This window comes from Lethenteron reissneri, chromosome 47 (assembly GCF_015708825.2).
Source record: "Lethenteron reissneri isolate LAM-NWPU_2019-01 chromosome 47, ASM1570882v1, whole genome shotgun sequence".
NCBI lineage: Eukaryota > Metazoa > Chordata > Hyperoartia > Petromyzontiformes > Petromyzontidae > Lethenteron > Lethenteron reissneri.
Window position 1 is genome coordinate 4,756,085 of NC_083825.1, and position 27,928 is coordinate 4,784,012.

The 27,928-nt window shown below is 50.6% G+C and overlaps 1 protein-coding gene across 1 annotated transcript in view; it reads right to left on the reverse strand.

Annotated features, from left to right (window-relative positions):
- Positions 1–27,928, reverse strand: part of LOC133354335 (glutamate receptor ionotropic, delta-2-like) — a 224,991-nt gene that overhangs the window by 84,294 nt on the left and 112,769 nt on the right. The gene's annotated exons all lie outside the window — the stretch shown is intronic.

The following is a 27,928-nucleotide window of genomic DNA, read 5'->3' on the forward strand; positions in this document are numbered from 1 at the left end:
GAGTGGAGGGGGCACGTGGGGGTGGAGGAGGCACGTGGGAAGTGAGGGGGGCAAGTGGGGGATGAGAGAGGAGGGGCACGTGGGGGAGTGTGAGAGGGGGGGCACGTGGGGGGTGAGAGGGAGGCCATGTCGGGGGTGAGAGGGGGGGCACGTGGGGGGTGTGCGGGAGGCCACGTGGGGGTGAGAAAGAGGGGGGGCACGTGGGGGGTGAGAGGGGGGGGCAAGTGGGGGTGAGGGGGGGGGGCACGTGGGGGGTGAGAGGGGGAGGTACGAGAGGAGGAGGGGAGAGGATCGACTGTAAGTAACTCCAAGCGACACTGCATCATCATCATCGCGTCTCATCTCAAGCGTCTCAGTGAAGCGCTCCAGCCCATTCTAGATTTGAAGCTTTCGTGGCTGCAAGGATTCATACTCTTAGTTTTTTTTCGGTAAAGTCACGTACAGCAAATCTGGCTGTGACGGTCCCACCTGATGACGGAGACTTGTGTTGCCTCCGAAACGTCGTGATTTTTTAAATTATTATTTTATTTTTTATTAATTTTCCTTTCATTTTTTTTTAACCTACGCGACTTTACCGAAAAAACTCAGAGTACCCTCCAGCCCAGCCAAGGGACCCCCCCCCCCCCACCCCCAGCGGCAGCTGAGGAGCAACCTCACGGCATCACCACCAAAGCGATCCAGCGACTACCTGAGCCAACTTGCCCCTCTCCCTGTCTCCTGCCCCATCCCCTTCTCCCGCGTCTCTCAGCGTCATCCCGAGTCTCCGTCCGCAGCACTTTTTGCGCGATTTTCTCATCCGTTGTTCAGTTGTCTTTGTGCATTTGTTTGTTGTTGTTGTTAGTTTGTTGTCCTTCCCCTGCACCCCCGATTAGCACGGTTGGCAACTTACGATGTGACAGCTTCAACAAATACTCTTTGATTCTTTCGGTAAACAGTCACGTCGGTAGAAAAATAAAATAAAACAAACCAAAAATATTACGACGTTTCGATCGCAACACAAGCGGTCGTCCTCAGGCGTGATATATTAGATTTTATTTGATTTTATTTTTCTACCTACGTGACTTTACCGAAAGAACCAAAGAGTATGGATTCCTGCAGTCACGAAAGCTTAAAATCAAGATTAGCTGCAACACACATATCCCTGTTTCTCATCCACATGCCACGTACGTGTGCGGCCTCTGTCAATCCACTGCTGGACGAGGGCCTCCCCTACGCCATGCTGGTTAAAGGGGGTTTTGACCATACTTCACCAGAGAACGGCGAGAGCCATAGGAGCGTTATACAGCAATGGGTTGTTCCACACTCCCCTCTGCTGACAATACAATTTGGATGAAAATATGCTGCAAAAATAGCGGAAAGCGTCTCACGTGGATAATTTGAAGAGGATTTTATTTCGTTTTTACAACACGGCCTCATTGATAGGATGCTGACGCTACAGACATAAGCAATATAAGTCTTGTGCTCAAAAGACTACATTATTATCATGTCGTTTGCACACGATTTGCATAAACCATAAAAGTAATTATTTCTTAAGCATATGACTCAATGCTTCTATTGGAAGCGTATGAATACAAATTGTTTTATTGATGAATCAATGCACCGTCACATCCCTATCGTCGAAGTCTGTTGGTCTCTGTGTAAGGCAATGGCTCGCTGTGTAAGTCTATGGGTCTCTGGAAATCTATGGGTCTCTGTGTAAGTCTATGGGTATCTGTGTAAGTCTATGGGTCTCTGTGTGAGTCTATGGGTATCTGAGTAAGTCTATGGGTATCTGAGTAAGTCTATGGGTATCTGTCTAAGTCTATGGGTCTCTGTGTAAGTCTATGGGTGTCTGTGCAAGTCTATGGGTCTCTGTATAAGTCTATGGGCCTCTGTGTAAGTCTATGGGTCTCTGTGTAAGTATATGGGTCTCTGTGTAAGTCTATGGGTCTCTGTGTAAGTCTATGGGTCTCTGTGTAAGTCTATGGGTATCTGTCTAAGTCTATGGGTCTCTGTCTAAGTCTATGGGTCTCTGTCTAAGTCTACCCGAGGGCATGCACGGATAATCACAGTTGGCTCGATACCCCTATTCCAATCTGGGATCTGAGTGCTTCCAATAGGCAGCGGAGTGGCCACGTTGTGCAAGCCGGAGGCGTCCTCCTCCTCTCTGTCAGGCACAAGAGGCGTCCTGCAGCGCCGCACTTGGACTAAACCTACACGGCGAGCGGCTCTCGACTCAGCAGCCTCCGACTGAGGCCCGCTGTTTGTGCTCCACTCTGCATTTCAAGGTTCTGTCATCGGCGTAAGTCGGGCACTTGCATCAGCTCGTTCAAGGGAGGAAACCGCCCCCCCCCCCCCCCCCCCCCAAACGCTCCACCCCCAGGATTTTTGTCCGACACCGTTGTCGCTTAGCCGCATCGACACCGACTGCGTCTCTCCGGACAGCCACGCAACCCACAGTCGCTACGCCCCCTGCTCAGCACGTTCAACATTCCGTCTCCGGGTTGTTGTTGTTGTTGTTTAGTTCTGTTAATACTGGTAGGAACCCACTGGTTCCACCAGCCCACAGGGGATTATTGTGTCCGTCCGTCGTGCAGGGTGGGGCTGGGTGGTGAGGGAGGGGCTGGGTGGGGAGGGGAGGGGCTGGGTGGGGGGTGGGAGGGGTGGGGCTGGGTGGTGAGGGGCTGATCACCCCGTGGTGCCCTTATAAAACTCAACGTTTAACCTACTCACACCGGCTTGTGCCCGCCCTCACAGTCGGGCATATTTGCGGAATACACCACGCCGCCATTGACCCTGACCATTGACCGAGCAACCCAACGTTCCTACCAGCTCCCTCCGCAGGAATGTGTTGACAGACGGACGGAATAGATGGGGACCGTGGAGACTAACGGGGGGAGAGAGAAGGGGTAGGGGGGTTACGTGAGCGGGTCAGCGCGGAGAGCGATGTCTTCCGCGAGAGGTCACGACAGCCGGTGTCAAACGCTGAACGACAAACGCCCAAATGGAATGCTGCAGCGGCCGCAAACTCGGCCCACGTGCCCTGCGGGGGGGCCTCTGCTATCGACCCCGTGCCACCCCGGGGGGCCGTCTCCACTTCCTTGGCGAGGCCCCCCACTACGCAAGGAAAGCGGTGGGAGTGGGGGGGGGACGGCGAGGAAACAAACAAACAAAATAAATAAATGGCCAATCACGCACGGCCGCGACGAGACCACGCGGCCACAAATTAAACGCCGCTTCTTCACGACGATGATTTCCCACCTCTCCGTGGCCAGAGGTAATTGAATGTTTTGCTCGGCTACGCGACTGGGGTTTTAACAAGCATGGCCTCCTCGCATCCGCCCCCACCCACCCCCCCCCCCCGGGCATCCATCCAAATCCTCGCTCCCCGATCATCCACCCCCCCCCCCCCCCCGGTGTGCCCCCCCCCCCTCCCGCCGCCCCCCATATACCCCCACCAGCAACAGCGCTGGATTGGCCACCTCTTAAGTGGCGACTCGAAACGTCCCCCCCCCCCCAACTCCTCCTCCTCCCCCCGATTCCACTCGGGGCTGGTGCCACGTCACCTTAGGAACGGCAAATTGAATGGAGCTGCGCCCACGCGCGCGAATAAACATCGTGACAAACGGCTCGCGCAGGACGAGTCACAGATGTTTGGCTTCGTGCTTCGCGGATCGGAGCATTAACCTTCGCCGGCGCGGGCTCGAGTCCCCGTGAGCAGGGTCCTGGAGGCGTCGTACAGGTGTCGTGCGCACAGGGCACGCACACGTGTGTGTGTACGTCGCTACTGGGGAGACAAAGGCGGTCGGGCGTGGTGCTGGCCACCCACCCCCTCGTGTACCGTTCCGGCCTTCATAGGTGCTCGCTAACAGCACTTGCCCCTACAGTCTGTCAAGGCTATACGGGGGGATATTTGCCTTTGTGTGTGTGTACGTGTGTGTGCGTGTGTGTGCGTGTATGTGTAGATCTGGACCAAGTCCCATCGGTGAGCTCCTCCGGCAGGCAAGGCTGCGTTGGATGGGTGATGTAGCCCGCATGCCCAGCCACCGTATGCCTAAACAGCTAGAGGGGGCTAAACGGGCGCGGCATGGACTGGAGAAGAGATTGAGTGATGTTAACGCGCTGCGCTGCAAACCCGGCGACCAGAGTTCGATTCTCGCTCACGGCCGATAAACAGTGGTGAATGTTTGAACCAGTTCTGGGCATCTCCTGGGTCGACTCAGCCTTAAATGAGTAGCTGATGCAGTGTGTAAACATAACCACTGGGGATACAAAGGCAGCCGGACGTGGTGCTGGCCACCTTGTGTGATGTTTCGGCCTTCAGAAGAGCTCCCTATAACAGCACTTGTCCCAGCAAACAGTCTGTTCAAGGCACACGAGCTAAGAATCAGCAAATTAATATAAACAATAACATTTTCTTCTTCTTGGTTCTTTCGGTAAAGTCACGTAGAAGGGAAGTAATAAAATAATAAAAATTAAACATAATAAAATAAAATAATTCTCACGACGTTTCGGCTACAACGCAAGCAGCCGTCTTCAGGTGAAGAATGAGACACTACCAAGGTAGGAGCTTATATATAAGCTGCGTTGGAGGTGGAAGAGCGCCTTAACAAAAATAATGTGCATATGAAGAGGAATTTAGCATATTCATGGAAAATAACATTATTTTTACGAATATCGTAGGGGCACTGAAATGTTTTGTAAATCAGGTATGAAGCATAAATCCAGGCTAATTCAAGTGTATTTATTTTTGTAGCGTTAGTTACGTAATAAGTGACCATTTAAAATAGTTATCTTGTTATGCAGCTGACAAGCTAATGGTGGCTGTAATAATTGACCCATTATATAGAAATTAGTTAATAGTGGCACACACACGCACACACCTCCATTCACATGCAATCACATACACAAGCACAGTCAAATAAATAAAGATAGAGATCCCCTGAAAGCCTACACAGGCTGCGATGGCAAGTCCTGTGAGCGAGCACCTATGAAGGCCCGCAAGGCACGAGGGGGTTGGTGGCCAGCACCACGTCCGTCCGCCTTTGTCTCCCTCGTGGCGATGTTTACACACCGCACCAGGTACTCACTTGGGGCAGACTAATACCACACTCCCAGTATTATATGAATCCACATAATTATGAGGCCTGTGTTTTAGAAATGCCCTCGAAGCAACACGGCAGGTCAAAAAGGTGTTTTTTTTTTCTTTTTGTATGAAAAAAACCTCGTAAAATCTTCCTCTTGGTTCTTTCGGAAAAGTCACGTAGAAGGGAAATAATACAATAATAAAAATATAACATAATAAAATACAATTCTCACGACGTTTCGGCCACAACGCAAGCAGCCGTCCTCAGGTGAAGAACAGGGCTGTATAATCGTCCGGACGCTGTCTTTCCGACAGCCCTGTTCTTCACCTGAGGACGGCTGCTTGCGTTGTGGCCGAAACGTCGTGAGAATTGTATTTTATTATGTTTAATTTTTATTATTTTATTATTTGCCTTCTACGTGATTTTTCCGAAAGAACCAAGTAGACGAATCCCTGCAGTCACGAAAGCTTTAAATCGAAATTTAAATCGTTAAATCTTGTTCCATGAAAGTACATCAGCAGTTAATATGTCAGGCTTACAGTGCAAAAGAAGTGCAGTGTGTTTATTAACTTCATTACTCGATGAGAATGGACGGAAATACAGTATTTAAGATAACACATTTCTGCGGAGGGAGCTGGTAGGAACGTTGGGTTGCTCGGTCAATGGCCAGGGTCAACGGCGGCGTGGTGTATTCCGCAAATATGCCCGACTGTGAGGGCGGACACATGTCGGAGTGAGTAGGTTAAACGTTGAGTTTTATAAGGGCACCACGGGGTGACCAGCCCCTCCCCACCCCTCCCACCCCCTACCCAGCCCCACCCTCCCCACCCAGCCCCTTCCCACCCAGCCCCTCCCCACCCAGCCCCTCCCTGCACGACGGACACAATAATCTCCTGTGGGCTGGTGTAACCAGGAGGTTCCTACCAGTACAATGATGATGTTTGGCTCCCCTTTTTCTACAGCTGGACGTAGGCCTCTCCCACGCCACGTTGGTCACGAGTGTTGTTTTGCCCATACTTCACCATGCCGGTCAATGCTGCCTGGTGGCGCGGAATGGCCCAGAGATCACTCGCCACTGACGTTAGCCGTGGCCAGGAAGAACAGTCCTTCTCGCGATACAGCATTGTATTCTTGCGCACGATGGGCAGCAAAATGTTCGGGGGCGAGAAGCCAATGTCGAGGTCTGCCAGCCACGAGCAGAGGGCTGCAGGAGAGTTTGTGTTGTTTTGCTATTCCCCTCTCCTCCTCCGGTGAAGGAGTGCAGACTACAGGAGGTTCACTCTGTGGTCTGTGGGTTGGGTGCATGGCCACAATTGCACTGTGGTGTGTCTTTAATGAATCTCTGTGGGTCTCTATGAGTTTAATGCGGTCCATGGTTTGGGTGCATGGCCACAATTGCATGACTGGAGCTGGTGTCCTTAGTTGACCATTCATGAAGGCGATGTGCACACCGGCCTGTTGATGATGGTCTGACATGGTCGACAGTTCCATCACCGGTTCGAGGAAGAATGCCAAAGCCAGGCGTTATGTGATGCTTGGGTCTCAAAAATGCTGTATTCGTGAATTTGAATACATTATTTATAACTATATAATTTCACCAGGCTCACTGTTCATGAACTCTTGGAAGTGCTTGCACAAAGGATAGTAACATCTCATCCTGTGTTCTTTGGAATCTCATCCTGTGTTCTTTGGAATCACAGTGCGGTGAATACATTTTAACGATATACATTTTAACACGCGTTAACTTGGGCTTCCTATTATATACGACGTGGTTATTTAGATTGTTTTTCTGCTATTCATTTACATATGACAGTCCACTTTGTTGGGCTGTTATTTGTGGCCAGGTCGCTTCTGAAAAAAAAATGAACAGCTCGGTGACCTTTATCTGGTAAGATAACAATAGTTTAGTTTTATTTTATGTTCTTGAAAGTGAAAGTGATTTCAAGAATATACAAATAAAATAAAACTAAATAAACAAAGACACATTCACGTCGGACGTGGCACGACCTTTCTCGAAATATTATTGGCGATCATCGCCTTCCTTCCACTCAGCTCTGTCCACAATATTTAAATCGAGAAGTTTCGATGCTCCTCTCCAGTCGCATCCATACGGTTCAAATTGCTTGCGTAACTTAATTCGCCATCTCCCCCCCCCCCCCCCCCCGGCTTCGAGCATCCACAATGTTCCCAATCCAAGCGTTGCACTCGGTCTCTCGTCGAGAGCGCACGCGCGACAACATAGACAAGCGGGCAATGCATCTCTTCATTGATCCGTCTCTGCGCAAAGTAACGTCATTTTTTCCCCCCACTGCAACCCAACAGCCCCCACGGCTTTTTTTTTTGCGAGTGAATAATTTCAGCGCATGATGATCAATGGCCGCAGATGCTATTCACTTACAGAAGGCCGCGGGTTGGCCGATGGGTCGCGGGGTGAAAGAAAGTAAAATAAGCCCACACTTAATTTTGGAGCTTTCGTGACTGCAGGAATTATTCTTTGGTTCTTTCGGTTAAGTCACGTCTAAAGATAAAATAATAAATTAAATAATAGCATATTACGACGTTTCGATTGCAACACAAGCAATCATCATCAGGCATAAAAGAAATAGCAACAAAAATCTAACTAGAAATTATAGACAGACATACAAGCAGACAGACATCACAAGGACACACAGAGAGAGGACACATATCGGCACAAAGAGAGGGGTCGTTTCTGTGACGGTGCCCCCCCTCTCTATATTTAAGGCACCGTTACAGAAACGACCTCTCTCTTTGTGCCGATACGTGTCCTCTCTCTGTGTGTCCTTGTGATGTCTGTCTGCTTGTATGTCTGTCCATAGTTTTCTAGTTCGATTTTTGTTGCTATTTCTTTTATGCCTGATGATGATTGCTTGTGTTGCAATCGAAACGTCGTAATATGCCATTATTTAATTTATTATGTTATATTTCGTTTTAAAGCTTTTGTGACTGCAGGGATTCATCTTCTTGGTTCTTTCGGTAAAGTCACGTAGAAGGGAAGTAATAATAACATGTCTGTCTTATCGACAGACATGTTCTTCACCTGAGGATGGCTGCTTGCGTTGTGGCCGAAACGTCGTGAAAATTATTTTATTATGTTTTATTTTTATTATTTTATTACTTCCCTTCTACGTGACTTTACCGAAAGAACCAAGAAGATTATTATGTTATCTTTAGACGTGACTTAACCGAAAGAACCAAAGAATAAGCCCACACTTATTTTGTTCGCGCCGAGAGACGGGCACGCGGAGGAGACGCATCTGTGGTCCCCTTATCCGTTTTGTTCACGTATGGTTGTGTAACGCTGACGAATCCTTTCACCGCGATGGAACGCCCGGGGTGGGGGGTGGGGGGGAGATGGTGGCTCCACGTTGGTGCAAGGTGCCGGAGTTAACGGTGCAGACACCGCGCTGGTAAATTTAAAAAAAAAGTTTAAATAAAAATAAACATTTCAAAGACAAATTGACAAATGTTGGTGAAAATTTCCATAAATGAATAAAAAAATAAACTCATAACATTATTCAAAGATTACTTTGATTCATTATATATAATATATATGGACGGCATTTAAATTGTGACATCACTCGCCACGGTAGGATATTTGTAATGCTCTTTCCAACAACGGTGAACAGAGCCCTAATCTAATGTGGCAATCAGACAAAAGCCATCGACTGATCCTTGCATAAGCAGGTGCTTATTTATTCTGGATTAAGCCAATATTTGTATACGTAATTATATGCGCTTGTAATTAGGGATTAGGCTAAGATAAAAAAAGAGTTGGATTTAAGATTTTCTGATTCTTAAGAACGATTTGCGATTTTTTTTCTCCTGATAATTTAAATACGTATATATATGCATGGCTACTTGCTAGCAAAAGGGACATCACCTCATGTCAGTTTCGATGGGAACAAGCACAGATGTGAATTTCTTTTTGGCGTTGTCGCTTTCTGCGATGTCATGTTTACGGATAAATCTCTGATTTCAGTTACCCAAAATGTTGCATCTGGGTCTGATTTTAGTTTTTTTTCATCTGTCGATCAGGAACTTATCCATAAGCGCATCTGAACGTACGTACGCACGTTTGCAATAAAAAAATTAATACTTCCGGGGCTGAAATGGCAGCAGTGTGTAAACACGAGTTCATAAAACTTAACACATTTACCATTAGCGCTGACTTACATCGCGTGAAGCGGTAACAATAAAGTTTGGCAACACGCGGCGTGTGCACGCGTACACAGAGTGAGATTGCGCGACAGAGAACCGAGATGAGGGCACGCTGGTCACCGTATCACTCCCCGTGTAAAGCCCAGCATTTGCACACCGCTCAGCCGCGCTCGTACGATGCGCATTGCCGCGTTTTAGCGGTGCAGCGTTATCCGTCGTGCGAAAAGTGTTCCCTTTACGGAAGAACCACGCTGTAGCGGAAATGCGTTGCGTAAAAACGCGTTAAGCGAGGAGTCACCGTTCTGTATGTCTAAGCTTTCACATCTACGCACCCCAACTTCAACATCGCGGTTTAACGCGTAGGCTTTCGCGACCAACATTATCCATAAGAGTTTTTTTTTTGGGTTTGATCGCTTAAATATAAGTCTGTCGTTAAACCCGCCACCACCCGACACAGACAATAAGTAATGGTTTGTCACGTAAACAGAACATGCCAATCCGTTACTCGTACAGCACACCGGTGTGTTAGAGAGTAAACCCACAACATCTACAATTCGAGTACGACGTTTCGCCAGTAATTCATCAGGCGACAGCCAGATTTGTGGACATATCCTCTTCTTTTCGGTATAAACATCGCGCTTGGTGAATTCTGGTAATTTAACCAGTTACCCACAAGGCGTAGGAAGGTCGACAACCCGGCAGGTGGAGCCGACGAAAGGGCTTACACAGGCACGCACCGATGGTGTAAAGTAAACCTATTCAATGCAGTTCATTTCCGTATGAACTCACAGCGAGTGAGTCCCAGCTGATGAGAAGGACACTTAGTGGTGGGGTAAAGTGTGGCTTTCTTTCACCTATTCCGCGATGTGTTGCCGGCCTGGAAGTAGAGGCTAACAAGCCCTCTCAGAGAGGGCTTAACTAAGAGGTAGTGGCGGTCCTTTAGCCCGCATTGGGAGAACGATCACAAGGCAGCGCCCTTGACTCTACCTTGTGAGATCACGCTCAAATATAAATAGATCACGCAACCTCTTTGCCACACGGCTCATCCAAGCCTCAAGACTACTTACTCCATTCGCTGCTCAGCCGGCCATGCGAGATTAATAATTAAGCATTACTTGTTTAAGTTCAGAGGCTGCATTCATTTTGTTATATCAATGCCCTTTGATCAAGCAGTGCTCGCAAGAGGAGGCTGTTTGTGTGCGCGCATGAGTATGTGCGTGTACCAGGCCGACTCAGCCTTTAATTAGAATATGCCGCGGTGTGTTATTTTCAGCACCGGTGAGACAAAGGCGGCTGGGCGTGGTGGTGTTGGCTACCCACCGTCTCGTGCGCCGCGTCGCCCTTCATTATGCGCTCACGAACAGCGCTTGCCCACACAGTCTGTTAAAGGCTAAAGGGGCCGTTCGTTGTCTTTGTGTATGTATGTGTGTGTGGCCTCCCCTGAGTCCACTCAGCCTCAAATGACTACCCAGTGCAACTTGTAAACACCGGCACTTGGGAAAACCAATGGTAGGCAGGCAGGCATGTTGCTGCTGCTGCGGTATATTTGCTGATATGCAACACAGCGGCGGCGGAGGACAGGGGAGGGAGGATATGTGAGCACGTGTCTATATCTGCATCTGCTTGTGTGTGTAAGAGACTGTGTGTGTGTACAATCGTGATCACGTGTCTATATCTGCCTCTGTGTGTGCACGAGACCGTGTGTGTGTGTACAATCGTGATCACGTGTCTATATCTGCTTCTGTGTGTAAGAGACTGTGTGTGTGTACAATCGTGATCACGTGTCTATATCTGCCTCTGTGTGTGCACGAGACCGTGTGTGTGTGTACAATCGTGATCACGTGTCTATATCTGCCTCTGTGTGTGCACGAGACCGTGTGTGTGTGTACAATCGTGATCACGTGTCTATATCTGCTTCTGTGTGTAAGAGACTGTGTGTGTGTACAATCGTGATCACGTGTCTATATCTGCCTCTGTGTGTGCACGAGACCGTGTGTGTGTGTACAATCGTGATCACGTGTCTATATCTGCCTCTGAGTGTGCACGAGACCGTGTGTGTGTGTACAATCGTGATCACGTGTCTATATCTGCCTCTGTGTGTGCACGAGACCGTGTGTGTGTGTACAATCGTGATCACGTGTCTATATCTGCCTCTGTGTGTGCACGAGACCGTGTGTGTGTGTACAATCGTGATCACGTGTCTATATCTGCCTCTGTGTGTGCACGAGACCGTGTGTGTGTGTACAATCGTGATCACGTGTCTATATCTGCCTCTGTGTGTGCACGAGACCGTGTGTGTGTGTACAATCGTGATCACGTGTCTATATCTGCTTCTGAGTGTGCACGAGACCGTGTGTGTGTGTACAATCGTGATCACGTGTCTATATCTGCCTCTGTGTGTGCACGAGACCGTGTGTGTGTGTACAATCGTGATCACGTGTCTATATCTGCTTCTGAGTGTGCACGAGACCGTGTGTGTGTGTACAATCGTGAGCACGTGTCTATATCTGCTTCTGAGTGTGCACGAGACCGTGTGTGTGTGTACAATCGTGAGCACGTGTCTATATCTGCTTCTGAGTGTGCACGAGACCGTGTGTGTGTGTACAATCGTGATCACGTGTCTATATCTGCTTCTGAGTGTGCACGAGACCGTGTGTGTGTGTACAATCGTGATCACGTGTCTATATCTGCCTCTGAGTGTGCACGAGACCGTGTGTGTGTGTACAATCGTGATCACGTGTCTATATCTGCTTCTGTGTGTGCACGAGACCGTGTGTGTGTGTACAATCGTGATCACGTGTCTATATCTGCCTCTGTGTGTGCACGAGACCGTGTGTGTGTGTACAATCGTGATCACGTGTCTATATCTGCTTCTGAGTGTGCACGAGACCGTGTGTGTGTGTACAATCGTGAGCACGTGTGTATGTCAACAATTATGCAGGATTCCCAACATCCCCAAGAGGGACTCCATTAAAACGAAATTAGCACATTATTTATTTGTTTAGCAAGGTAGGATTGCTTATTCAGACTATAGATTTAATGTGAACAATATAAACAATGCTACTTTTATTAATTGCCGTTTTATTCGCTGGTTTTCATTTTATCCCCCCTCTTCCCCCCCCCCCCCCCCCATCTAACAGATTAACCCTCCCGTGGGAAGGGGAGGAGGGGGTTGGGGGTGGTGGGGCGATCTTCTTCTGTATTCTGCTGCGTCTCAGGGCTACAAAGATTCACAAATCCGGCCTTGATGTACCTGCCTGCATGTACGTGCGTGTGGACGCGTGCGGGTGTTTCCGTGTGGGGAGCGGTGGCGCAGCGGTTTGCGCTCTGCGCTGCGAAGCCGGCGCCCCGAGTTCGATTCCTGCTCACGGCCAGCACCGGTGACGATTATCTGAACCGGTCCTGGGCCTCCCCCTAGGTCGACTCGACCTCAAATGAGTACCTGGTGCGATGTGTAAGCATCGCCACTGGGGAGACAAAACGGACAGGCATCTGACGACCCCCCCACCTCGTGTGCCGTGTCGGCCTTCATATGTGCTCGCTAACAACACTTGCCCCGAACAGTGTGTTGTGGCTACACGGGGGATCTTCGTCCTTGTGCGTACGAATTCCAATTATATAATAGCACAGCATCCCAGAGTGACCGGAATAGAATCTCAGCTGCTGCCGCTGCTGCTGCTGCAAAGCAGCAGAGGATGGCGAGCGAGTGAGGTTTTTACGCATCGTGCACGCAGCACTGCTGCCGTTACTCCTGCCAGCCCTTGGGGCAAGGCCCTGAAGCAGAGATTATTTCTGGGAGCATCGCGTGACTGCAGACAATATATGCGGGACAAGCCAACGTAACCATAATAATTATACGACAGTTGTGTGAAATGGGGGGATGATGGCGCGGTTTTAGTGGTTAGCGCACTGGACTTGCAGGCTAGAAGTTCGATTCCAGATGCAAACCCCCCCAACCCCACCCCAACACCTCTGTCCACCTAGTAATGTAAATTGGTACCCTGCAGTTCGTCAATAAGGGGACGTGTATGCAGTGGCGGTCCGTGTATCTTACACCTCGGCCTTCAGTGCTATCCTCCCGCAATTTAACGGCCTTCGAATAACCTCAGCATGACACGAGGACTACAGGCTGTTGTCAATCGACGAAACCACCCCATATTCACAGCGACAGTCACCTTTATTGAGTGGAATACAGTGATTTAACACGAGGCTCAACACCGATGAGAGTTACAATACACTCATTGTGCAGAGACATGAATACATGGTGACTGAAACCATCAAGGATGTACCGCTGTTACGCAATACGACAGGATGCTGCATCACAAATAGACATCGCATAATCCAAATCAATGCGATTACCAAAGAAACAAGAACAAACTCACAACAACCAGTCACATTTACTCATACGACCACCAAGCAAGCAAAAATGCCGTAAAACACAAATAACACAATCAGGATTCAACAGCCTTCCCCACAGAAAAAAAAATCTAAGGCACTACATCTAAAAATCTAAACGTCACGAAAAAAAGTTTAACTACATCTTAGATGATGCTACGTTACGTGCTAGCGAGTTTTACTTCAGTTAGCTAACTGGCCCTTCAATCACGCCACACGAAAAATACTAACGTAGGCGGCTGGGCCAAAGAATCCACCCAACACGGCAAACTCGACATCTGATTGGTTAAAGAATATGACAATCAACAACATCGTCCCCATTTGCTTCAACAGCAGAGGGGATTCACTCGACATTCTGAAGGCCTCATGGTAGATTTTTCACCTGGAGAGGCGGAGACAGCACAGGTGGAAAATCAGATTGGATAAAAGCTCGAATTTATGAGCTGCACTGGAAGCAGCGTAACTGAGGGAGAGAGTAGCAATGAAATGACGTTAATAGACTGATGGGAACGAACTTTGCAAATTACATATAGCATTAATGAAAATATATATGAAATTATAAAAATGAATTTTTCTGATTCTGATCATTTCTAGGCCAGCAGAGAAGGCCTAGCTGGCCCTGATGTCCGGCCTCTGCGTGTATGAATGTGTGCTGAACTTATTTCGCACTGGATGTAGCTAACCAAAATAAAAAGCAGTTCTAAAAATGCGTTTTGTAATCTAGATGTAAAAGTGAATAGCTCCAGTGGCTCCCTAACATCGGTAGGAAGAGCGTTCCAGACGGTCGCAGAAGGGCACGTGAAAGCGCGCGGTGACCGTCTTTGTTCGATGGCCAAGGCCAAAAGCCGCCGCCGCTGCTGCTGCTGCGAGAATGACCGGGGTTCGCGTGATGGTTTATGCTCACTTGACGAGATCAGCGAGGTATTGTGCGGTTCATTTGTGGCGAGCACTTTGCTGTGTACAATGAGTGCGACCCTCACAACGCATTAATTCCCCGAGGTGATGACCTACAGTGGTGGGCGTGCTAGATTTTTTTTTTATAATTTTGCCAGGTAAGGCTCGCTGAGCTACATTCGCTGATGAATGGCTGGCGACCCCTCCCACCTTGAACTTTATGACTGGGAGACAACAGACAGATTATAATAAAAAGTAACAACAAAAAATTGGCAGGAGCGCCCCGAGGAGACGAGCATCATCGGTGTCACCAGTCTCCCCAGACCGTTCTCGGATCTTTCTCTCAGATAAATAAAGATTTAGATTCTCATTTCCACTTCTGCAGTGTGGGGGATAAAACGCCACCTTGGAGGAAAATCCAGAAACGGGCATTAAACTAAAGTATAAAACGAAACTTTCTATTTTACCACTGAGCTATATAGCTCTATTTGCAAAAGGGACCTTGCCACAAATGATATCTCAACGAAGTGGCTCATCATGTGGAAAATGATAGCATCCAAATACTGTAAATGCGTGTTTTTAAAATGTGGAGGAAAAAACCAGAGGACCCGGAGAAAAATCCACGTGACCACGGGGAGAACACGCAAACTCCAAATACACAGGCATCAGGGTTGGGATCTAACCTGTATACCAGACAAGGTAGTTAACATCTCACCACCATGGCTAGTTGTGGCTCACAGAAGTCATTGTCGACGAGTCCTCATACCGGTAGACGCAGCGGCAGTGGCACTAACGTGCCAAGAAAGCCGAGTAAAAGTTTACGGTTCCTGCCCGAGAGAGCTCAAGGGGGTGCAAAATTAATACATTTATTTGAGAAAATTTACATGTGAATCGAGTATCGCCTCAATTCCAAACCCTCGGGAATAAAACGAGCCGGCTACCCGCTCAGGTGACGAGGCCCCGAATCGCAAATGTCTGCAGCGATCGGCAAAACGCGCTGCCAGCATGGCCGTGTAAGATGTTTTCTCGTTAATGTTTTTGTTTTTTGTTTGTTGCGGTTGCACCCGATTCAAGAGCCAAATGGCTCACAGGGCTATACCAAATGAATGAAATGAAAAATGAAAAAGTGTCAGCGCCCCCTCCCCCCGCCCTCTCCGGCACTAACCACCTCCGATGGCTGTGCCAATTTCTGTCGCTGGCGAGCCGCGCCGCTTACCAGGACTGGAAACTTGGCGGAGCGTTGTCGAGTGTCAGCGCAGCGCCATCCCTTACCGCGCACGGCCCACGTGGGCCGAAAGCACCGGGCCACTTATTTCAGGCTGAGCTGACCTCGGGGATTCCATCACGGGGCTTTTGCCGTCTGAGCCTCGGGTTTTTTTCATTAGCATAATGCCGAGCAAATTGATGACACGCTCGGATTTTGCGTGACCGCGTGGCCCAAACGATGGGGGCTGGAGTGGCGAGGGGGGGATGGAGGAAGCATTAATTAATGCACATTGTAAGGAATTGACCTCGATCCCACATCAATGCTTTATTGACGGTGGAATTATCTCGCAATTTTCGAAATGGCGAATTAATATTTATGGAGGTGCCGCCGATGTGTGGCGATTAAAAAAATAACGTTCCGCACGCGAGCATAAAGCATGAGTGAAAACGATCAGCGGTCCCTTATTAATGATGCAGCGCGACGGTTGGCAGCGCGCTGGATTCGTAATCCAGGGGAGGTCGCCCGCTCCGTTTTGTTCTCCGGGCGCGGCAGTTGAAACGGCTGTGGCAGGTTTCTTGAACTCCCCGGGGCCCGCGCCTTGTCCAACCAACGGCATAAACCGGGTCGGCCGCGGGTTTTTTTGACTGGCAGGGCAAAGAATCGTGGTGGGGTAATGCGTGGCGGTTCTCTCACCTCTTCCAAGATGTCTGGACAGTGTGGAAGAGTAGGCCAAAACACCCCAGAGAATGGGGCTTCCCTGGCGTTCCCTCTCGTGGAGGGACCTCTGCCAGCCAGTGGCATGAGCAAACAATAGGGCTTCGAGGTGACCAAGCCCTGGCAGTACAGCAAGTTGGTTTTGCGTGAACCCGTTGTTGTGTGTTGTCCACCCCTCGTATGCGTGTTGGATTTTCTCCAGGCTCTCCGGTTCCACCCCACAAGAAGCAAAACCAACTCCCGATTTGAAAAAAGCAATTAGCCAAACGCGATCCTGTCAATCGCGAGTCAGATCCTCTGACACGGGGGGCCACACATCCAGTGATGAGCAACAGCGGCAGCAACGAATTCTCAAAGTACCGTAATGCAATAATGCACCGGTGCTAAGGGCACCGAAGAAGGCACGGCACTAAGCCGATGTTTCAGTGACGGTGACACTCAGGGTGCTCAGCGTGAGCCTGCCAATATGCTTAATCGTGTACCTCGTACCCAGCGCCCACCAGTCTGACGATACACAAGGTGCCGTGTGTGCAACACAAACTTATCTCCCACGCACACATTCAAGTCTTGGCGCTGTGCGTCGCACGCGACGCACAGCAATGCGCCGCGCAAGCAGAGTGCGCGTAAAAAAACACATACACCTTCTTGGCTCTTTCGGTAAAGTCACGTAGAAGGGAAATAATAAAAATAAAACATAATAAAATAATTCTCACGACGTTAATTACGTTTCATTTTTATTATTTTATTATGTTTTATTTTTATTATTTTATTACTTCCCTTCTACGTGATGACTTTACCGAAAGAACCAAGAAGATGAATCCCTGCAGTCACGAAAGCTTTAAATCGAAATTTAATTACGTTTTATTTTTATTATTTTATAATGTTTTATTTTTATTATATTATTATTTCCCTTCCACGTGACTTTACCGAAAGAACCAAGAAGATTAATCCCTGTAGTCACGAAAGCTTTAAATCAAAACACCTCCACCGTGTAGCCAAACGCAGACCCAACGCAAGGGCTGTGGAGCGAGCACCGCTCTCGGCTGACACGCCGATCTCGAGAGGGGCTCGCGCCGAGCACGACCACACCCCAGCCACCTTTGTCTTCCCAGCGCTGATTATTTCCTGCAAACCGCGCCAGGAGTTCAACGAAGGCTGAATGCACAATGCCCCACATACACTATTCGTTAAAATAATTACATATCAGACTGATGGGGCAAGTGCTGTTAGCGAGCACCGATGAAGGATGATACGGCACACGAGGGGGTTGGTGGCCCGCCACTCTGCCTGGCCGCATTTGTCTCCCCGGTGCTGCTTTTACACACCACACTAGGCACCCATTTAAGGCTAAGTCGACCTAGACGAAGCCCAAGACCTGTTCGGATATTTGCCACTGTTACTGGCCGTTGCGTGGGAATCGAACGTGGCTCGCCCAGGTTCGTAGCGCATTACGCTAACCACTGCACAACACAGGCACTCGCACGTATGTGGCATTAACACAGGCAACAGCAGTCCAATATAAGCCAGTTCCAAATGTCATCTCGCCACACAAATCTGATATCGGGTATAATTGCGATCTTATTGGCGACGGACAAAAAAAAATTCAAACACAGATATAAAAAAAACAAAGCGGAACGCATTACACCAGCAGGCCCTTTATTAAAATCTTTCGAGCGACACCTACACAGTAATAAGCAAGGACAATGTTTTGTATTCATGGAATATCTGCAGCAGCTTTGTCCGGAGCGGCTCGTCCGCGCAAGGCGCACTTCTTCTCTTGAAGGAGAACGCTTGCGAGCGATCGTGACGGCGGGGATCGATTCTGCCACCGCACCCCCCCCCCCCTTGCTGGCGACTCTTCGTGCGCAGCAGCAGCAGCAGCAGCAGCAGCAGCAGCAGCAGCAGCAGCAGCAGCAGCAGCAGCAGCAGCAGCAGCAGCAGCAGCAGCAGCAGCAGCAGCAGCAGCAGCAGCAGCAGCAGCAGCAGCAGCAGCAGCAGCAGCAGCAGCAGCAGCAGCAGCAGCAGCAGCAGCAGCAGCAGCAGCAGCAGCAGCAGCAGCAGCAGCAGCAGCAGCAGCAGCAGCAGCAGCAGCAGCAGCAGCAGCAGCAGCAGCAGCAGCAGCAGCAGCAGCAGCAGCAGCAGCAGCAGCAGCAGCAGCAGCAGCAGCAGCAGCAGCAGCAGCAGCAGCAGCAGCAGCAGCAGCAGCAGCAGCAGCAGCAGCAGCAGCGACGTCGTCGTCGTCCCCAGCTCTGCCCCTGCAATTTCAAAGTCCCCCCCCCCCCCCCCCCCCCACCACCCATCCACTCAACGGCTCTGCAGGACTTGGCGGTGCCCGCACCCCAACCCCCCCCCCCCCCCGGGCCCCCTAATCGATGGCCGGGCGTTCTAAAAAAAGAAATCCGCCAGCCGCGCATTCTCACCACCCTGGCTCAAGTGCACGCTGCAGCCGATGGCGTGTGCGTGTGTGCCGGTAGCCAACCACCGCTTCCCGCCCCCCCCCCCACTTGACACTGTAGTGGCTCACGGCCAACATCAGTGATGATTATCGAAACCGGTCCCGGGCCTCCCATAGGTCGACTCAGCCTCAAATGAGTACCTGGTGCGGTGCGTAAATGTATCGCCGCTGTGGAGACAAACGCGTTAGGGCACGGTGCTGGCCACCCACCCCCTCGTGTACCGTGTCAGCCTGCATAGGTGGTGCTCGCCAACAGCAATTGTCCCAGGGGGCTGTTCGGGCTATATGGCGGGGGGGGATCTTTGCACCTTTCTGTCGTCCGTTTCTCCTCGTGCGCCTCCGTGCGCGTGCCCGCGTCACCAGGACGCCTGCGCGCGGCGCGCAGGCGAAAGCAGGGCAGTGATTTGGCCGCTGGTTAGCCGAGCAGTCGGTCCGTCCGTCACGGCAGCGGCGGTGATCACCGACCCGACCCCCTTCGAAGGAGGCGGCAGTGGCGACGCGCCAGCCCCGTCAACAACGGTGCTCCACGGCGGCGATTGATCGACGAACCAGACCCCGCCTGCAGACTTCAGTCGCGATGTTTCAACTGCTTGGCTCGATGGCGAGTTAAATGAAATGAAAATAACCCTTTGAAAAGAAAGAGAGGCTGGGCATGCCTGTCAATTGAGCATTCGGCGGCGGTGGCGCTTCCCGTTTAAAAAAAAGGGTGACACCAGCCACCGTTCGTCAGAATCCGGGACATTTAAAAGGATTAGGACCTTCAATTCCATTCAATTATACTCCGGGGGTTGAGCGCCGCTGCCGTGCGTTGGAATGTCACCAAGGCCAGGCCGACGGTGCTCATCGTAGCATCGCCGGTCTCTCTCTTCGCACGCAGCAGCAGCCTCTCCACTCTCGCCGCTGCGGGACGGTCACACTTAGGGGAAATGCAGCAGGGGGTACAATTGTGGGGGGGGGGGGGCTCTCTGTAGCGCCCCCACCCCAAACATTGTGCTCGACAACCAGGGTTCGGCAACGTGCAGCTCCGGAGCTGCATGCGGCTCATGGAAGTTCGTTTGCTGGCGTTCTTCACAAAGGACGCGCCGTTTTGCATTCCACCACAGTGCATTGCGGCTCGGAGCGTCAAGGTTTTTTGTTCTGTTTTTAACCGAATTCCACAGAAAATGGCTCTTCTTGTTATTCTGGTGGCCGACCGCTGCCGCCTTAGACCGTGCGCGTACGTGTGGACAGAATGTGGGGAGCACGAGTGCAGCGGCTCAGCACGATGCGCCACAAACTCCGGCGAGCCGGGTTCGATTCCCGCTCACGGTCAAAAGCAGCGGCGATTGTCGAAACCGGTCCTGGGCCCTACCCTAGGTCGACTCGGACTCGAATGAGTACCTTGTGAGCTGTTGTAAACATCGCCACTACGGGAGACAAAGGTTGCCGGGTGGTGTGGTGCTGGCCACCCAGCCCCTCGTGTGCCTTTGCTGGCCTTCATAGGTGCTGCTCGCTCACAGCACTTGCTCCGACAGTCTGTTCAAGGCTATACAGGGGATCTTCATCTTAGAATGCCTGTATAGTGGATAGTTTCGAATCTGGCGACCTGGGGTTAAAGTCCCGTCCACGGCTGACAACACTGTCGATATAACTGTGAACCGGTCCTGGGCCTCCCCCCTAGGTCGGGTCAGCCTTATAAGGGTGCCTGGTGTGCAAAAAATAAAATCTTAACCGGGGAGACAAGAGGCCACTACGTTCACCATCACAATCGATGCTTCAACGAAACCGCCAAGTTGTGGCAGTGTGGGGGCGATGACTGCTACACAAAACCCCAATGGGTAACTCTTCGGTGTAATCTTTTACAAACTTGGCCCACGACGCGGGCACATAATGGCCTGCTCTTGCAAAGAACATCACGAGGGCTCTCCGATGTCCACCGTGCAGCAGACGCCAACGTATTTGAGGGGTTAATACACCCACAGTAATAACCAGGGCGGCCGATGGATTCCAACCGCAAGCCTCTGCAGCCAGCAGTGAACCGCGCCATTGCTTGGCCACGTCACCGCCTGACGATAAGCAGAGTCGGAGAAGGCGGTGAGATGTCGGGGGAGGTACGTATGTTGAACTTCTTTTGCTAATCGGAGGTGCGGGGGAAGGACAACAAACTAAACACAAAAGGCAGTTCTAAAGAAATGACTTTTCAATCGAGATTTAAAAGTGCACAGATCCAGTGGCTTCCTAATATCTGAACGAAGAGCGTTCCAGACGGCCACGGAAGCGCATCTGAAAGCGCGCGATGCAGTTACCACCTTTGTTCGATGGCCAGCCAAAAGCCGCTACTGCATAGATGGTTTATGCTCCTTGATGAGATCAGCAAGATAGTGTGAGTCAGAGGTCGCAAACGGGTTTTGATTCCTTACCCGTACCCGTACCCGGCCGCACCAGGGTCGCAAACGGGTACCCGTACCCGGCCGTACCCGTACCCTACCCATAGCCGGGTATCGGGTAGGGTACGGGTATCGGGTACCCGGTTGCGACCTCTGGTGTGAGTATGGTTCATCTGTGGCAAGCACTTTGTGTATAACGGAGCTCGACCTCATAACGTTTCCGTTCGAGCACTGTTATCCTACGCAGCTCGCCGAGCGCTGGAAGGACACGGTCGGAATCTTGCGGTACCCGTCACGACCACGTGCCAAGGGATTTTGTACGCAGCTGCAACTTGATGACGTGAAGGGACCTCGTGTCGACGGCGCGCGCGGACACACGCAGAGCTGCCGGACGATGACGACGGTGAATGTCGTCTCTTGAGGTTGATATTCTGCTATGGCTGCGAACAAACAAGGCCCTCATAATTGCAAGCCAGTGGCATCATCAGGATGAAAACATATCTGGAAAATGTAATCATTACGGCGAGAAGAATGAATTGGATGCGGCGGGGGACAAGCGGATTTGCAATTAACGTATGAAAAGAGAAATGCCAAATTTGATTTCCGTAGCTTGGGAAAATAGTCGGCATGTCTCGCCACAAAAGGAGGACAGCAGAGAAGGGGATTAGGGCCGCTTGCGGGTGTGCTGCAAACAAGGAGAGATTGCGGAACAAAAAAATAACTGGGGATTGTGGTCGGTCGCTCGCGGGCAGGCGGCCGTGGGAGAGGGTGTGGGTGGGGGCTCTGTCCGGATTAGGCTTCGGGCCGTCCGTCGCCTTCTCGCCCTCCGGCTCGTCTGTCCTCCAGGGCCCGCGCGGAGCGTCCCTAATAGAGCTCAGCCGCACTGCCTCCACGCTCAATTGAACAATGGGGCAGCCACTCGTCTCCGGTGTGGGGCGGCGATGGCGGTCGAGTGGCCACTCGAGCCGAGGAAAAAGTGCCCTAAAAAAGGAATGCCGGGGGGGGGGGGGGGTCCGGGGTACGGGGTCACCCCCCCCACGCCCCCCGGCCATGGCCAATGGGCAAGCGGCCTGGCCAGACAGCTTGGCCCCCCCGATTCCGACGGCCGACTCACCGGGGGTCGAGACGACCGTCTGGAACGCTCTCCCTTCCTATGTAAGGAATCCACTGGAGCTGTATGCGTTTTTAAATCATACAGATTGAAAACTAGTTTCTCCGGAACCGTTTTGTGTTGCGTTTAGTTTGTTGTCCTTCCCCGGCACCTGCGATTATTATCGCGTGAAAGAAGGTCAACATACGTAAATACATACAAGCAACCGCCAAATGGGGACATGCGGCCCTTTTGGTACCTACAGTGTTCGCGGTTGCTCGGCACAATCCAGCATTCGCAACTGGCGAACAGCGAGGAAAATTGCCACCTCCTCCAAAAGTGCCGTACAAGTGTGGAACAGTAGGCCAAAGACTCTCTCTCGAGGGCCTCAGCCAGAGGTGCATCGAGCGGAGGCCATCCCGCGACCGGTGGCGCGAGCGAGCAATTGCCTGGCGATCGTTCACCTTCATAACGATCATCGGACGGCGTGGATTTTAAAATAGCGCAGCAAAGAGCTATGTTCATGAACATTTCATGCGACACCGATCCAGAATGGGGATAGCTGGCAGAGGGTAGCGGTGGGGGGGTCTTCTCCGCTTATTTGTCGCGCGTAGAAGGATTAGCGACGTGGCTGCAGTTGTGTTCCCAAATAGGAGAGGCATCCCACTGGTTGGTGGTGGTGGTGGCGGCGATGATGATTGTGATAAGCTCAGAAACGTAATGGGTGAGCCTGGGACATCAGCAGCCCCGCTGGAGGAGCGGTGCACAGCCTCAAATGCAATACACAGCAGTGATGGTTATGTACATTTGATCATCATAATCAGCAGCAGCAATACTGTAACTATTTCACTTTCTTATTTTACCAGATAAGGCCCACTGAGCTATGTAGCATTTTTTTTATTCAGAGACCTGGCCACAATGATAGCTCAACTAAGTGGTTTACCACATGGAAATGCATAGCAGCCAAATACTCTGAACGCCTGATGTTGATTCTAAATGTGGAGGGACAGAACCGGAGGACCCGTATAAATATCCACGTGACCACGGGGAGAGAGACACGCAAACTCCAAATATACAGCAGGCGTCAGGGTCAAGATCGAACCCACGACCTCCTGTAGACCAGGCGAGGTAGTTAACATCTCACCACGGGGAGGGAGACACGCAAACTTCAAATATACAGCAGGCATCAGGGTCAGGATCGAACCCACGTCCTCCTGTATACCAAGCAAGGGAGATAGCATCTCGCCACAGCAGCACCCCAAACATTCCATATCCACTGCTGGATTTAGGCCGACTCAAGCCGTTTACCGTTGCAGCGTTCCAGCCAGTTCCTCTTGCACACGAGCTGATCACATGCCCTTGGTGGGCATCCATCCTGGGCGAGTGTTGAATCATCCCAGCTCGACAACTCTGACAAGCGATGGCTGTGAATTGCATTAGTGGCAGGCCTGTTGCCGATCAATTCTACTAGCCTTGGTCAAACAAGTAGACAAGCCGTAGGCCTGCATTGAGAGAGTGTTCAGTGACCCCGTGACAGCCCCCCCCTCCCTTACCCTACTTTGGCTGCCACTCCATCACCAGCATTGACCATCGACCTTCGTTCGGATTCGGCAAAGTCATACAAAAGGTGCACCAGAATCGAATCTGAATCTGGACACCATTGATGCCAGCAATCATGGACCGCGGTGAGGAACTCCAGCCCATCATACTTGTGGGCGTCATTAATTTGAGTGCCACTGTGAGGGGGAAGTCAGCAGTGTCTGTCGTATGGTTCGACTCTGTCGCCATCATAGGAATGTGGAGTTCCCACCACTGACTCGGGGCTGTAAACCGGGTATAAGAGCACCACCTCAATGCACATTTGAGCAAAAACTCAACCGTGACTTTTTGTAGTCGTGATGTATTTGCATTCTTTTTCACTCCCAATGTTTTTATTGCGCTCGTATGTTGTACCACGCAAGTTGATTCTAACCCATGGACCGTCGCAGGATGCCCATTGAATAGCCTATCCCAGATTCCACTGGCGACCTCTGGTAGCCTTCATGTGCAGGTCCCTTGACAATACACAATTGTGAAAATGCCCCAGCGTGCTTCGGTCAAACCCCAATGGTTTCAAAAGCGTGGCGGCCCTCACGCCGATGATGTCTTATCTGGCGAAAGTGCCATTCCCGTTCCCCTGGAAATTTGTGAAGAACACTGCTCTAACAGCCTATTGGGACCCGCTCAAATAAATATCAATCTACATACCCAAGCGAACTGCCACACTTTAACCACCGCCTACATGAGCGCCGCAATTAATGATTCTCCTCACTTCTACATTGACGCCGTGACCTCGTGACCTACTGTGTACGTACGTACGTTATGTTGAACTTCTTACGCGCCGTACATAGCCAACCACGCTTGCTTAATGGAGGTGTAAGTAGGGCGGGCCCCCACTTGTTTTATCCCCTGCGCAGAAGCAGGCTATTCGGCCTGGTGAAAACAGGGCCCCACACGGGCCGGTTTACAGCTCGATTGGCTTGAGTCAGATTGGCTGGGTCAGAGTGCCCATGGGAATTCCAGTCGAACCCCAGTTGCTCGGTTTGGGCACCGGGCTGGCCTAGTTTGAAGAAACCATGGGAGCGCAGCAGCAGTAGTAGCAGCACCCACGTCAGAGGGGTGCTGGGGGTGGGGCACGAGAGTGCGGGTGTTAGCCAATCAACGCGGCCATCATTTGGAATTAAACTCTGAAGTCTGCTTGAATATTATAACGCTTAACCTTTATGCAAAGCTCTTTTAACACATTTTGAGAATAAAGAATTGAGATCGAATTAATTAATGGGCCGGTTTTGATGGCCAAGTGTTCCAAATGCTAATCAGCCGGGGCTAAGCAGACGGCTTGCATGCCGTTCGGAGCCCCGTTCACTGCAGGATTTTTGGTTATTTATTTTTTGTATTAATTATTCTCCCGCACGCGTGACAGAATATCAGATTTCAGCAGTGAGCTTAAATCACAAACATACAAAAGCGTGAACAAACAAAGACGAATTTGCATAAACACTCTCTCGCATGAATGCATGCAATCTCACGCGCACACACAAAAGTCCTCCCGTGTATAGCCTTATTAACTGTTGGGGCAAGTGCTGTCAGCGAGCACCTATTAAGGACAGCACAACGCCGATGTGCATGCGTACATGCACAGACACACGCACAGAAACAGTGGCATGTACCAAGACAAAGATCACCTTCATAGCCTTATCAGACTTTTGGGGCAAATCCTGTAAGTAAGAACCTTTGAAGGCCGGCACGGAACAAGAGGGGGTGGGTGGTCAGATGCCCGTCCGCTTTTGTCTTCCTAGTGGCGATGTTTACACCAGATACTAATTTAAGGCCGAGTCGGCCTAGGGGAGGTCCAGAACCGGTTCAGATAATCGTCACTGGTGTTGGCCGGGAGCGGGATTCGAACTCGACTTTCCAGGTTCGAACCGCAGCGCTACTCGCTACACTATCGCCTGCCCCATACCTACAACACAAAAATACGCTGAGACAAACAGCTCGCACGGAAACACACGCGCACACATATTTACACACACGTCCACACGCCACAGGCTCGTGTCACTGCTGGGTGGCTTTGCGTTACAAAAACTAAAAAAATATTCTGATTGAAGCTGCCAAAAAAAATGAATTTAATCCGCACGTGGCATTTTAGCAGAGGGCTCGAGCCATTTCATGGCTGACATTTAACTGCACATCATACGCGGCGTGGCACACGGCACACGGCACGGTGGGCCCCCCATCCTGAAAGCAAAGTACTTATTCCTGCAGGCAATCTTCCCTGGCAATAGTGCCCCCCCTTATTTAAATTCCCCGAGAAGACGCCTCCAATTGTGGGTTCACAAAGTTACGCAAATACGAACACTGCACGCAACCGCACGTCGCAATTTTCCGTTGTCGTGATGAAGGGCAATTGCCCGCTGCTTGAACCGACCACCCGAAGCATTTTAAGTTTGCGCGTTTGCCCTTTCATCAATCCACGGCTGGCTGAAGGCCCTCCCCTACCCCGAGGCCACCATCAACCATGCAAGGATTGTGCAGGAGGGAACCCTCCCGCAGACGGGGGAGCCTTCGAAGCGTGTCTGAACACTCAATGCCTGTTTCGCGGCAATCAGTGCCGGCGCTCGAATTTGCCAATTGCCATTGTCTCATTGCTCTTACGGAGCAAAGCGTGGTGTTGTCTGTTGCTCTTCATAATAAAAATGTCGTGGGTTAGATCGCGGAAATATTAAAGTGTCGTAACCCTCCACCACCCGACGGAGCCAGTAAGATTTGCCACGTAAACAAAAAGTGCCAATTAAATTTCGATTCAAAGCTTTCGTGACTGCAGGGATTCATATTCTTTGTTCTTTCGGTAAAGTCACGTAGAATGGAAATAATAAAATAATAAAAATAAAACATAATAAAAATAATTCTCACGACGTTTCGGCCACAACGCAAGCAGCCGTCCTCAAGTGGAGAACAGGTCTGTCGAGATTCTGTCCTCAGGTGGAGAACAGGTCTGTCGAGATTCTGTCCTCAGGTGGAGAACAGGTCTGTCGAGATTCTGTCCTCAGGTGGAGATTCTATCCTCAGGTGGAGAACAGGTCTGTCGAGATTCTGTCCTCAGGTGGAGAACAGGTCTGTCGAGATTCTGTCCTCAGGTGGAGAACAGGTCTGTCGAGATTCTATCCTCAGGTGGAGAACAGGACTGTCGAGATTCTGTCCTCAGGTGGAGAACAGGTCTGTCGAGATTCTGTCCTCAGGTGGAGAACAGGTCTGTCGAGATTCTGTCCTCAGGTGGAGAACAGGTCTGTCGAGATTCTGTCCTCAGGTGGAGAACAGGACTGTCGAGATTCTGTCCTCAGGTGGAGAACAGGTCTGTCGAGATTCTGTCCTCAGGTGGAGAACAGGTCTGTCGAGATTCTGTCCTCAGGTGGAGAACAGGTCTGTCGAGATTCTGTCCTCAGGTGGAGAACAGGTCTGTCGAGATTCTGTCCTCAGGTGGAGAACAGGTCTGTCGAGATTCTGTCCTCAGGTGGAGAACAGGTCTGTCGAGATTCTGTCCTCAGGTGGAGAACAGGACTGTCGAGATTCTGTCCTCAGGTGGAGAACAGGTCTGTCGAGATTCTGTCCTCAGGTGGAGAACAGGACTGTCGAGATTCTGTCCTCAGGTGGAGAACAGGTCTGTCGAGATTCTGTCTTCTCGACAGACCTGTTCTCCACCTGAGGACGGCTGCTTGCGTTGTGGCCGAATCGTCATGAGAATTATTTTTATTATGTTTTATTTTTATTATTTTACTATTTCCATTCCACGTGACTTTACCGAAAGAACCAGTTACTGCTTCAGCCCACCGGTGTGCTGGAGAGTAATTCCACAACAGTTACAATTTGAGTACATCCAGCATTACCCGGCGATTTGCTAGAATAGTGAAGCAGTCCACCTGCTTCCGGTGGGCTGAAGTAGTAAACTAATTGGCGCGTTTTGTTGAAGTGTAGCAAACCTTACCGGCTGTGTCGGTAAAGTCACGTAGAAGGGAAATAATAAAA